The 10,048-nt window shown below is 38.6% G+C and overlaps 1 long non-coding RNA gene across 1 annotated transcript; it reads left to right on the top strand.

Annotated features, from left to right (window-relative positions):
* Positions 1–8,088: 8,088 nt before the first annotated feature.
* LOC131227134 (uncharacterized) lies at positions 8,089–8,829 on the top strand. The gene is made up of 2 exons (XR_009162075.1): positions 8,089–8,381; positions 8,433–8,829. It is a non-coding gene; the product is annotated as an uncharacterized LOC131227134 (long non-coding RNA).
* The last annotated feature ends 1,219 nt before the right edge of the window (positions 8,830–10,048 follow it).

The raw sequence follows: 10,048 nt of genomic DNA, 5'->3' as shown, positions 1-10,048 counted from the left end.
GATATGTGAATTAGAATAACAAATTTTGATTCAAACAAGGTTGAATGAACTAGTACAATTGATATATGCTTTAAAAGAAAAAGAGAAAAAAAGAAACCTTGTTTAATGACCATAACAATCGTGTTAGTAATTTGGAGTAAGGATACCTAAGTATCCATTGTTGTTACCATAACAATTTCGATACCTTAGGTTATGAAGCAAACCCGGTGGGAATCTTCATCTAAGGGTGGTCTAAAATAATGAAGATATGATGATAAAAGAAGAAAGGGCATGAAGAAAATGAGATAATTAGAGATTTCATATTCTTGGAATGATTGAAAGGAGTTAGGATAGAGAACATACATATTTCTCAAAGTTAGACTAGTGTCACAGAGCACCTAAGGATATTAGATTATAACTATTCTAAATTTTGATTAGGTTTCTGAACTCAAGGATGTAATGGATTAGGAAATTGAGATTCTAACTAACTTCAAACTTAGGGTAAGTATTATTTTGCTTTGGAATTCATATGATGAATGAAGGCATAATTGTATAAATTTCTGAGTGTTGAACTATTTTTCATGTTTTCAATGTTTGTGGGTAACATTTCTGGAAACCCTCACGAGACTATAACTCGTCCACTAGGGGAAACCTAGGGGTTTAAAGGCTTGTTGCATATGCTAAATGCAATCGAGATTACCTGCGAAAGTGGTGTAGTTAGAATTTTTTTCATTTTAATTTTATTTTTAAAATTAATTTTTATTCTTATTTTTATTTTTCTTCGCTTATTTTGCTCGGGACTAGCAAAATGCTGGTTGGGGGTGTGTTGAGACTCAAATATTGCATAATTTTTTCCATTTATATCTTGGTTTTATGAACATAAATCATCTTAATATTTTATGTGAATTTAAGAGCTTGGATTGAAAAATGATGGTAAAAAGTAAGAATTTGATGCTAAAAAATCACCAAGGCAAGGGATGGATCTTAGGAGACCAAGATTGAAGAATTCACATGTTAAAGATCCAAGAAAACCAAGTGAGGAATGAAGAGAATCGAAGATTTGAAGTGAAGAATCCTGAAATCGTCCTGAAAAAGTGTATTCTGAAGCTGTGAAATTTATTTTAGGAAACTACGTAGCAGGAAGTCTGTTTTAAACGAACTATGCTGCGAGAAGTCTATTTTAGAAAAATACGCATATTTTAGATGGTTTATAGGGTTTTTCAACTTTATACGAAAATTGGAGTTCCCTACTTATAAATAGGGCTTCCTAGGGCATTCCTAAACATTATTCAAGGTATCCCAAAGCAAAATTTAGAATTTTTAAAGAGTTTTTAGTTTTATTAAAGCTTTGTAAGTTATTTTTTTTTTTAGATCTTTTCTATTTGTAATTTTTTTTTATATTTCTTGTTGCTTTTTATTTTTGCAATTTAATTATGTTTTTCTAAGTTCCCTCTAGCCCAAGCTAGAAGGAAAGCATATGGGTTTAATGTTTCTTTAAGATTATGATGATTGATTGTTTTAATGATGAGAAAAATAGTGTATGCATATTATCTATTATTTAGGTTTTTTTTTTTTCACTTGTGAGATCCATATGTTTCCATCATATGAGATTCACATCGATGGATAGGCTTACCCTAAAAAAATCAGATTTCCTAGATAGAAGATGTTCTCAACCTGTTATATTTCTTTTATATTAATTATCCTATAGATATTAAATACTTAAAATCATTGGCACTTAAGAATATATGTCAATGGTGCAAATCCATCATTTTCTAATTTTTATATCATTTATTAAAATATTTAAACTGTTTTATTTTCCGATTAGGCTGACCATAGTGCTCAGATCCTAGTTGTGTTATCCAAGTCATCATGATTTTAGAACATTAACCTATGTGTGGAACTTTGAAGCTTGGGTGTTCTTTTATTCAGTTGAATTACATCCATTTAAAAATCCAAAAATCAAATCATCAGATTAATTTTTATTACTTTGTTTTGCATTTGATTTTTTTTCTTCTCACAATTCATCTCCCTGTGGGATCGACCCTGTATTCACGGGATGCTACTTACGAACCTCTGCACTTGGAGGCAAGCCAGATGAAGCAATCCAAGCTATCCAAAACGATGGTTACAAAATTGGCTGTTAACACTAAAATAGTGAGTGTTTTGAATTCAAAGGGGAAAATAAGATGTGTTTACCATAGAGATGTATGCGAGTTGAACCAAGTCGAGCTTGGCATAGCTCGACTCGGATTGGCCACTAGCTGACCCCAGCTCGAACTTGGCTCGGTCACTAGCTGACCCCAGCTCGAACTTGGTTCGGCTCGGTCCTGGAGCCGAGATCAAGCTTGTGCGGCATTTTCAAAAACACATGGAGTGTACTTTCAATTTCTTACTGTATGTAAAACAATAGCAACTGTTTATAGGTATTTCATCAAACACCTTGTAGGCAACATCAAAATCAAGAAAAAAGGGTATTTGTTTCATATACATACCTTCCTTGCCACTAGCCGATACTTCGTTGAGTCATTTCATCAAATACTTGGTGAGCAACATCAATATCAGAGTAACTGAGTCACAGAACTGGTTCGATTTGAGTTCAGTTTGAGTTGTGGTTCAATCCGAGTCGAGTCGAGATCGGGCAAGCTTGAACTTTTTTTTGAGCTCAAAAAATCAGCTTGACTCTGCTCGAACTCAGTTTTGAATCGAGTCGAATCAAGCTTTTTCGAGTCGAGTCGAGCGAGCTAACTGAGCTAACTCGGTTCGTGTACAACCCTAGTTTACCGTTGTTCATTTTCTTTTTTCTTTTGGTTTTTAAATGCTTTGTTGCGATTTTAGTTGGTTTGGATTGTCAAACGGGGTTTATTTTCTTCGATGAACAGTTTACATATGTGGCCCCACTGAAGATATGTCATCATTTCAAAATTATATTTTTTGAAGCATTAAAACTCTTATTAATTGAAGTTTGTTGGTTAAATTTGAGCCATTCAACTGGCTGCTTAATGTTCACCAATCAGCCAATTACAAAAAAATAATTAAATCTTTGTAAATTTTAATTGGTAACCAATCTAAATAAGCTCCATAGTGTGTTTACACCCATTTTCAGTGCCTTGATGTGGTTCAATCAAAGGCCATCACGTGTTGACTTTAGAGGCCAGTACTAACAAAAATCCTACTATCGTCCAAGAGTATCTTTGTTTGATCTTTATTTGATATTACACATTCCGTTATCAATGCAGATGCGTAGACCCTTGCGTTTGCCTTTAAGAGAACACATCAACGGATGCCACATGATCATGTTTATCATGTTAATTAATGAAACAACGTGCCCAACACATCTATAAGAGAAATGTCGAGAGAATGGATCTTATCACGTATTTGATTATGATACACTTGGCGAAGCCATCTCTCACCGTCCTTGTAATATAGGAGATCTTCAGAGAGCTTATAGTGTTGAATAAGGTTCCGAATAATGGGAAATCGAATTGATATTCGAACAAACCTGGATATGTTTCGGATCAAAATCAAGAGAGACAAATACATTAGTTAAATCAGGTCCCAAGCTATACATCGATCGCAATCAAAAGAATGAGAGAGCTTGAGGACCCAATCCTGTGGTTGTGGATCGATTGGAATCAAGAGAATGGGAGAGCTTGAGGACTTAATATATCCTGTGATTGTAGATTGATTGAGATTAAGAGAATGTGAGAAATAGATTTGATTTGATTCGATAACATATCAATATTAGGTGCTGAATCCCTCCAGCATTTTAAAGCATAAAAAACAATTGTTAAATGCAGAAGGTGGTTCGATTTGGACTGCCCAATACCTCGATTGAAAGTGCAGAAGGTGGGCCACCAAATGAGCGGCCATGACCAATTTGAGGTCTGTGATAAACCCTTGAGATTTCTTGATCTTGGCTTGGTTGTCTTCATTAGAGGGATTTTAACATATCCAAGCCTGATCCCGAATTTATTTAGTGAGACAAGATTTTTATAGCATGATCAACTATGAGAAGAAGCTTCGAGAACTCAGTAGTTTCTGATGAAATTACGCCAAACACATCTATCTACTTTAAAATTTATATTTTTAATTGATCTTAGCATAGCTTGACTTAATTTTAGCATAGATTGCTACTGCCTAGCAACTTCTGCTACGATACCTTAGGAGTATATTAAATATCAACAATCTTAAGTTGTAAGATCATGAGCAATTAAGTTTTGATTTTGCTGATCATATTCATCCGGTTATATCCTATTGACCACCTGTCTCGATGGTTAGTTATGATAGATGAATCTTATATTTATCTTTCCTTTTCGTTTATTTCTTTGATTGTTTTTATACTTGATCGATCGTAATAGGCTATATATTTAAATATTAATAACATCAGCATTATTTATTCTTCTTTTATTTATTTGTACATTTTTATCTATTGAAAAATATTGAGCCAAAAGTATTGGCGAAAGAACAAGTCCTTAAGTGCATAAATCTTGTCATACAAATGACTATCTCTTACCCTTGCAGAAATCATTTAAACACCGAGCATAATTGGTGGTCGAGATAATGAAATCCCGTGTCCAATCTTTAGTCTCTCTATCTCAACATGGGAAAACATTAGTAGTTCAATTAAACCTTAAGTTGAGTAGACTCTAGCATGCCCGCGCATCATATTTACACACAAAAACTGAATATAAGCCTTCATTCGCACGTGTGAACTTGTTTGATTGAATTGACGGCAACCGTTTGAATAGTTTAATTTAAATTATTTATATACAAGGTGTATGACTTTTTAATGCATATCAACTAACACACATTGCAATGGTAGGTAAATGTTGTTTCTCAAAGAAAAGGACTAACTACTCTTATATTTTATATTGAGGTACTTGGATATGACACATCATTAAGAGGTTTCACATCTCAATGGTACCAATAGAAATAGAACAACTGGCCCAATTCTTCAAACGTGACTGGCCCACCACATCAACTCGTCCAAAGTCAAAGTCCTCTCAAAATCTATCTAATTCATTTTGGATCGAGTTTTTAGATGGGTCTGATACGTATCATATTAAAATGGACCTCCCAAAATGGATCTGTTTGCAGACCCCGCCTCAACCATGTCCAAGACCCAAATCCAAGAAAAAAGTTGTTGGGTTTTTTATTTTTATATTTTGAGCTAAGATAGAATGAGATAATGTTATTTATGCAAAAACCCAATATATATTTTAATAGACCCAACCCAACCCATGTGATAAATGGGTTAGGTCTGGGTTCCATTAAATTAATGGGTCGGCTAATTTTTTATTTCAATCCAACTCACATCCAACTCAAAATTTAATGAATTGAGTCTGGGTCTAATATTCTGATCTTGAGTGGGTCTAGGGTTTCTGTGGATTAGACCACATGTGAGTATCTGACCCACTTGCAATCCTATTGTCAACAGTACCGGCTAATGTAGTCCTAGTCAACTTAGCTAAGATGGCTTGTTTGGATGGCTTGATAACTGAGACAACCTTGCTTGCTTCTGAGCGGTTAATGCAGTTTTGGTTATGCTTGATTTGGACGGTTCAAATTCTCCTATTTGATAATCATACACTATTCATAGACGGTACATGACCTACCACTATTTAATAAATGGCGTTGGAGGCGTACATCACTCTAATCCTTATCCATAGCCGACGCTAGTGGACGCGGATTGCCTGAGCCAGTTGGGGCCCACCGTGATGTTTATGAGTAATACATCCGGTCCATCCGTTTTTGTAGATCATGTTTAGACATGGGATAAAAAATGAGCCAGATCAAACATCCAAGTGGGCCGCACGACAGGAAAAGGTGAGCAAGGAAATGTATACCGTTGAAACCTCCCTGGGTCCACCGTGATGTTTACATGCCATCTACACCGTTCATAAGTTCAGTTCTAGTGGGATGAACTTAAATAACAAAAATATTAAACTGATGAAAAACTTCTGTGGGCTGGAAAATGTTGCAATGGTGGCCGTTCAATCCTAACTGTTTCTTGTTGTGTGGCCCACTTGAGTTTTAGATCTGCCTCATTATTTGAGCCCATATCCTAACATGATCTGGAAAAAAATAAATGGATGGGATGGATTTCTTACACACGTCATGGTGCCCCACCTAGCTTCCTGTGGCACGAAGTTCCTGTCAAAGGCTGTCGTACGCAATCCGCGTCCGACTCTTGTCACCGTCTCATGGGACTTAGGTGGCTTGGATTTTCCCGTAACAATGCAAAAAAGAAGAAGGAGTACGTACTCAACTTACACGTGCCGGTGTAACCCACGTGCCCAAATTGCGAACGGTTCATCAGAGGTGCGGCCCATCTTGCTTGAAGCTTTTTCGTTGAGTCATGTCACGGTTACAGCTGCTGATCAGTTCAAATGTTCGGCCACACGTGTCTTAAAATCGCACGCCTGATTAAATTCTTTCGTCAGTTCATTTCCTTTGTAAACATGGTCCCACCTGATGAACGAATTCGATCTCGTTTGCATGTCTCACACTGGCACACGTGAGAAGCGTGTGACAAAAAAAAGTGAACTCGCACGGTTGTGTGCAGCAAATAGGGTTACACGAAGGAAATCGGATTACGTACTCCGTGGGGCCCACCATGAGTTATATGTCTTATCCATCCCGTCCATCTGTTTTATCAGCTTATTTTAGGATATGAGCCCAAAATCTAACTATATCCACAACTCCAATGGACCACACCACAAGATACCGTGCGAATTGAATACCTACCATTGAAATCTTAACGTGGGTCACAAAGGTTTTGGATCAAGATTACATTTGTGTTTTCTCTTCATGCATGTCTATGTGGTAAACATCACTGTGGGGCCCTAGGAAGTTTTCGACGGTGGAAATCATTATCCCTACTGTTTCCTGTGGTAGGGTCTACTTGAGCTTTGGATATGTTTCAATTTTCGGCTCAACCAATCGTAAAATGATCTGAAAAAACGGATGGACGGTGTGGATGAGCCATATACATTCACAGTGGGCATAACAGAGTTTACCCATTATGAAAAAGCGTACATACACGTGCCCCACGTGGCAATTGGGTCAGGCTAGTTTTTGGGTTATATCACTCTCACTATATAGCCTTCTTCCTGATGAACGACGAGGATTATGCATGCCGAATGCAAATTTAGCACGTGCGGATGGCTACTATGACCACATTCATCTCTGTCTCTCCCTCTGGTATGTCCCACCTGAGTTTTCAATACGTAAGATTCGTGAGATTTACGGTGCACATGAGGAGACTCACCAGATGCACGGTTTGGATTCCATGTAAACATCACGAGTGGGCCCCACATATCTCGAATGTGTGGTAATGGGATTCATCATCTTTTGAGCACGTGAAAATAACCCGAGCATTTTCCATTTTGATGGCCGCCAGAGACATTTTCAAATGCTCTGGACAACGTCCGGAAAGAGTCGGATTTCAGCCTTTCGCGGAAAGTTCCTACGCTGGGATATTAGGTATGGCCCACCGTGATGTTTGTGAGAAATCCACTCCGTCCATCCGTTGGGCCGTATCATTTTAGGAACATAGACCAAAAATCATGTGGATTTAAAACTCAAGGAGGCCATACGGGAAGGAAAACTGGGGAAAGGGTTTCCTACCGTTGAAACCTTCTTGGGCTCCACCTTGATGTTTATATTCCATCCAAACCGTTTATATGGTCAGTATAAATGGGATGAAATGAAAAGACAAAAAATTTAGCCTGATATGAAACATTGTGGCCATACGAATGTTTCAAACGATTGTCAATGAATCTCCACTTTTTCTTATTGTGCGGCCCACTTGAACTTTGGATCCATCTCGTTTTTTTTCACCCATATTAACATGATCTATAAAAACGTATGGACGGTGTGGATTTCTTACAAACATCAAGGTGCGCCCCATCTATCATCCCAGTGCAGGAACTTCCTGCGAAAGGCTTTCACAGGGAATCCGTGTCCGGAAAGACTCCATGCTGACGTTAAGTCAAAGCTGACGTGGCAAGTCAAATCTGATGTGCCAAGTCACGTGACGACCTTGCAAAGAAAGCTATATAAGATAAGAAGCCACCCACAGCTTTGCTTACACATTCAATCTCTGCATATTCTTATTTCTAGACTTCCCAAACTATCGTTTGAAATTCTGAAAATGGTGTTGGAAGGGTTATCAGGAAGCTTAGATGACGGTCTGATGAAGGGGGGTATTTTCGTCATTGTTCAAGCACTGGTCTGTCTAATCATTCTCTCCAGTTCATCAGACGTCTTCTCTACCAAGATGAGATCGTTGAGTTTCAAAGCTTCACAGTCGATCAACATGGGCCGGATTTTTGAGGGGCTTTCGGATGTCTCATTTGGTGGTGGGCCATCTCCATCATCAAGGAATCTGCGATCGTGGGGTGGAGATATCTCCAAAGCTGTGAAAAAAGATTAGTTGGCGAGAGAGAGAGAGAGAGAGAGAGAGAGAGAGAGAGGCTATTCTTTTGTTATTTGGAATTGTATGTATTTGAAATTTACCTGTATTGGGATTCGTTAATTCTTATATTAGTTGAATGGAAAAAATTTGATACTCGGGCAGGGGTGATGGATGATATGCAGGCGATGCATGTAACTTATTATTATTTGTAAAAGGGTTTTGGGATGGTACAACCACAAGCTGTGGGTTTTAGATGAATTGGAAATGGGAAGAGAAGTTACTTATCGGTAGATGTTTAAAGTGGGAATTTCTATTAGCCAGAGAAGGCTAGGATCATTGTTATATTGTGGACCACTGGAAATAGGGCCCCACCCAATGTTTTAAATCAGTACATTGGGTATTGTATTGTTCACAACTAATACGGATCTGTATTGGGCTATCTTGGTTCGGCTGTATTGTTAAATGGGCAATAGCTGTACAATACCTTAAACCTTGTTCTCACCAGATGAACAGTCTGGATTTCACCAGTTGTATAGCTGCACATGTCGTGGTAAGCAGAGATTAGTTAAGGTTTGATCACAAGTGGCCCACTTGATTTGTGGATCTGTTTGATTTTTGCACTGGTTGATCTTCCACCAAAATACGTTTTTGAATTTTTAAATTTAAAAGTGCGATGTGTGTGCTTTGTCCCACATCGAAAATGTAAAAAAAAGTTTTGTAATTTATATGAGATGTTGAGAAGGGTATTCTTACTTGGAGCTTTTTGGAGGAGATGAAACACAGGTTGCGTGTTCCATTGCTTTGCACTGGAACACACACGTGCACACACGCGCGCGTGCTCGCGCTCGGGCTCGAGCACGGGCACGGGCGTGGGTGTGGGTAGTGTGGCTGTAGTGCGCATTGTGTCGCAGAGTGGTCGCTCCCTCGCGACCTTACGCGAACCGGCGCGAGACGGTGCGACCTCGGTGCGATCGCGGTGCGATGGGTCTGGTCAGAGCCTTAGGGCGGTGTGGATCTGAAATGTTGGAAATGAGCCTGGGTTTTATAGGTGACTGAGAACGGTCGGATCTTAAATCCGAAACGTCCAGCCGTTTCTTAAACGGATAGCTACCTTAAAAGCCACAACGGTCCGAAAACGGATGGGCCAGGATGATCTCTAATGACCAGAAACGTTTGGGATTAATGGACAACGGCCAGAAATATTTTTCAAACGTTCTGGACCATTGATTACCACACAGCAACGGGTCTAAACCTGAGGCCTATATAAACTGGACCATTCCAGTCCGATTTCATCATCTCAACACACCATCTCCCCATCAAATCAGATACGGTCAATAGCTTCATATAAGAATACTTTGTCATTTCCATAGTAGAAGTTTGCCAGAATAAATCGAATGCGTTAAAATTGTTCCATAGTGGACCTATCGTGATTGCTGCACGCTGGATCGAGATAAGGCTTGTCTTATCCTGGAAGCAATTTGCCTGTAACCCATCAGCAGTTGATAAGGGGGCGAATCACGCTTTAAGGACAGCGTATTTTATACGTGATTCCCAGATGAACAGTCTGGATTTCACCAGTTGTATAGCTGCACATGTTGTGGTAAGCAGAGAATTAGTTAAGGTTTGATCACAAGTGGCCCACTTGATTTG

The sequence above is a fragment of the Magnolia sinica genome, chromosome 15, assembly GCF_029962835.1.
Source record: "Magnolia sinica isolate HGM2019 chromosome 15, MsV1, whole genome shotgun sequence".
NCBI classification, from domain to species: domain Eukaryota; kingdom Viridiplantae; phylum Streptophyta; class Magnoliopsida; order Magnoliales; family Magnoliaceae; genus Magnolia; species Magnolia sinica.
This window is presented reverse-complemented; position numbering and strand designations above follow the sequence as displayed.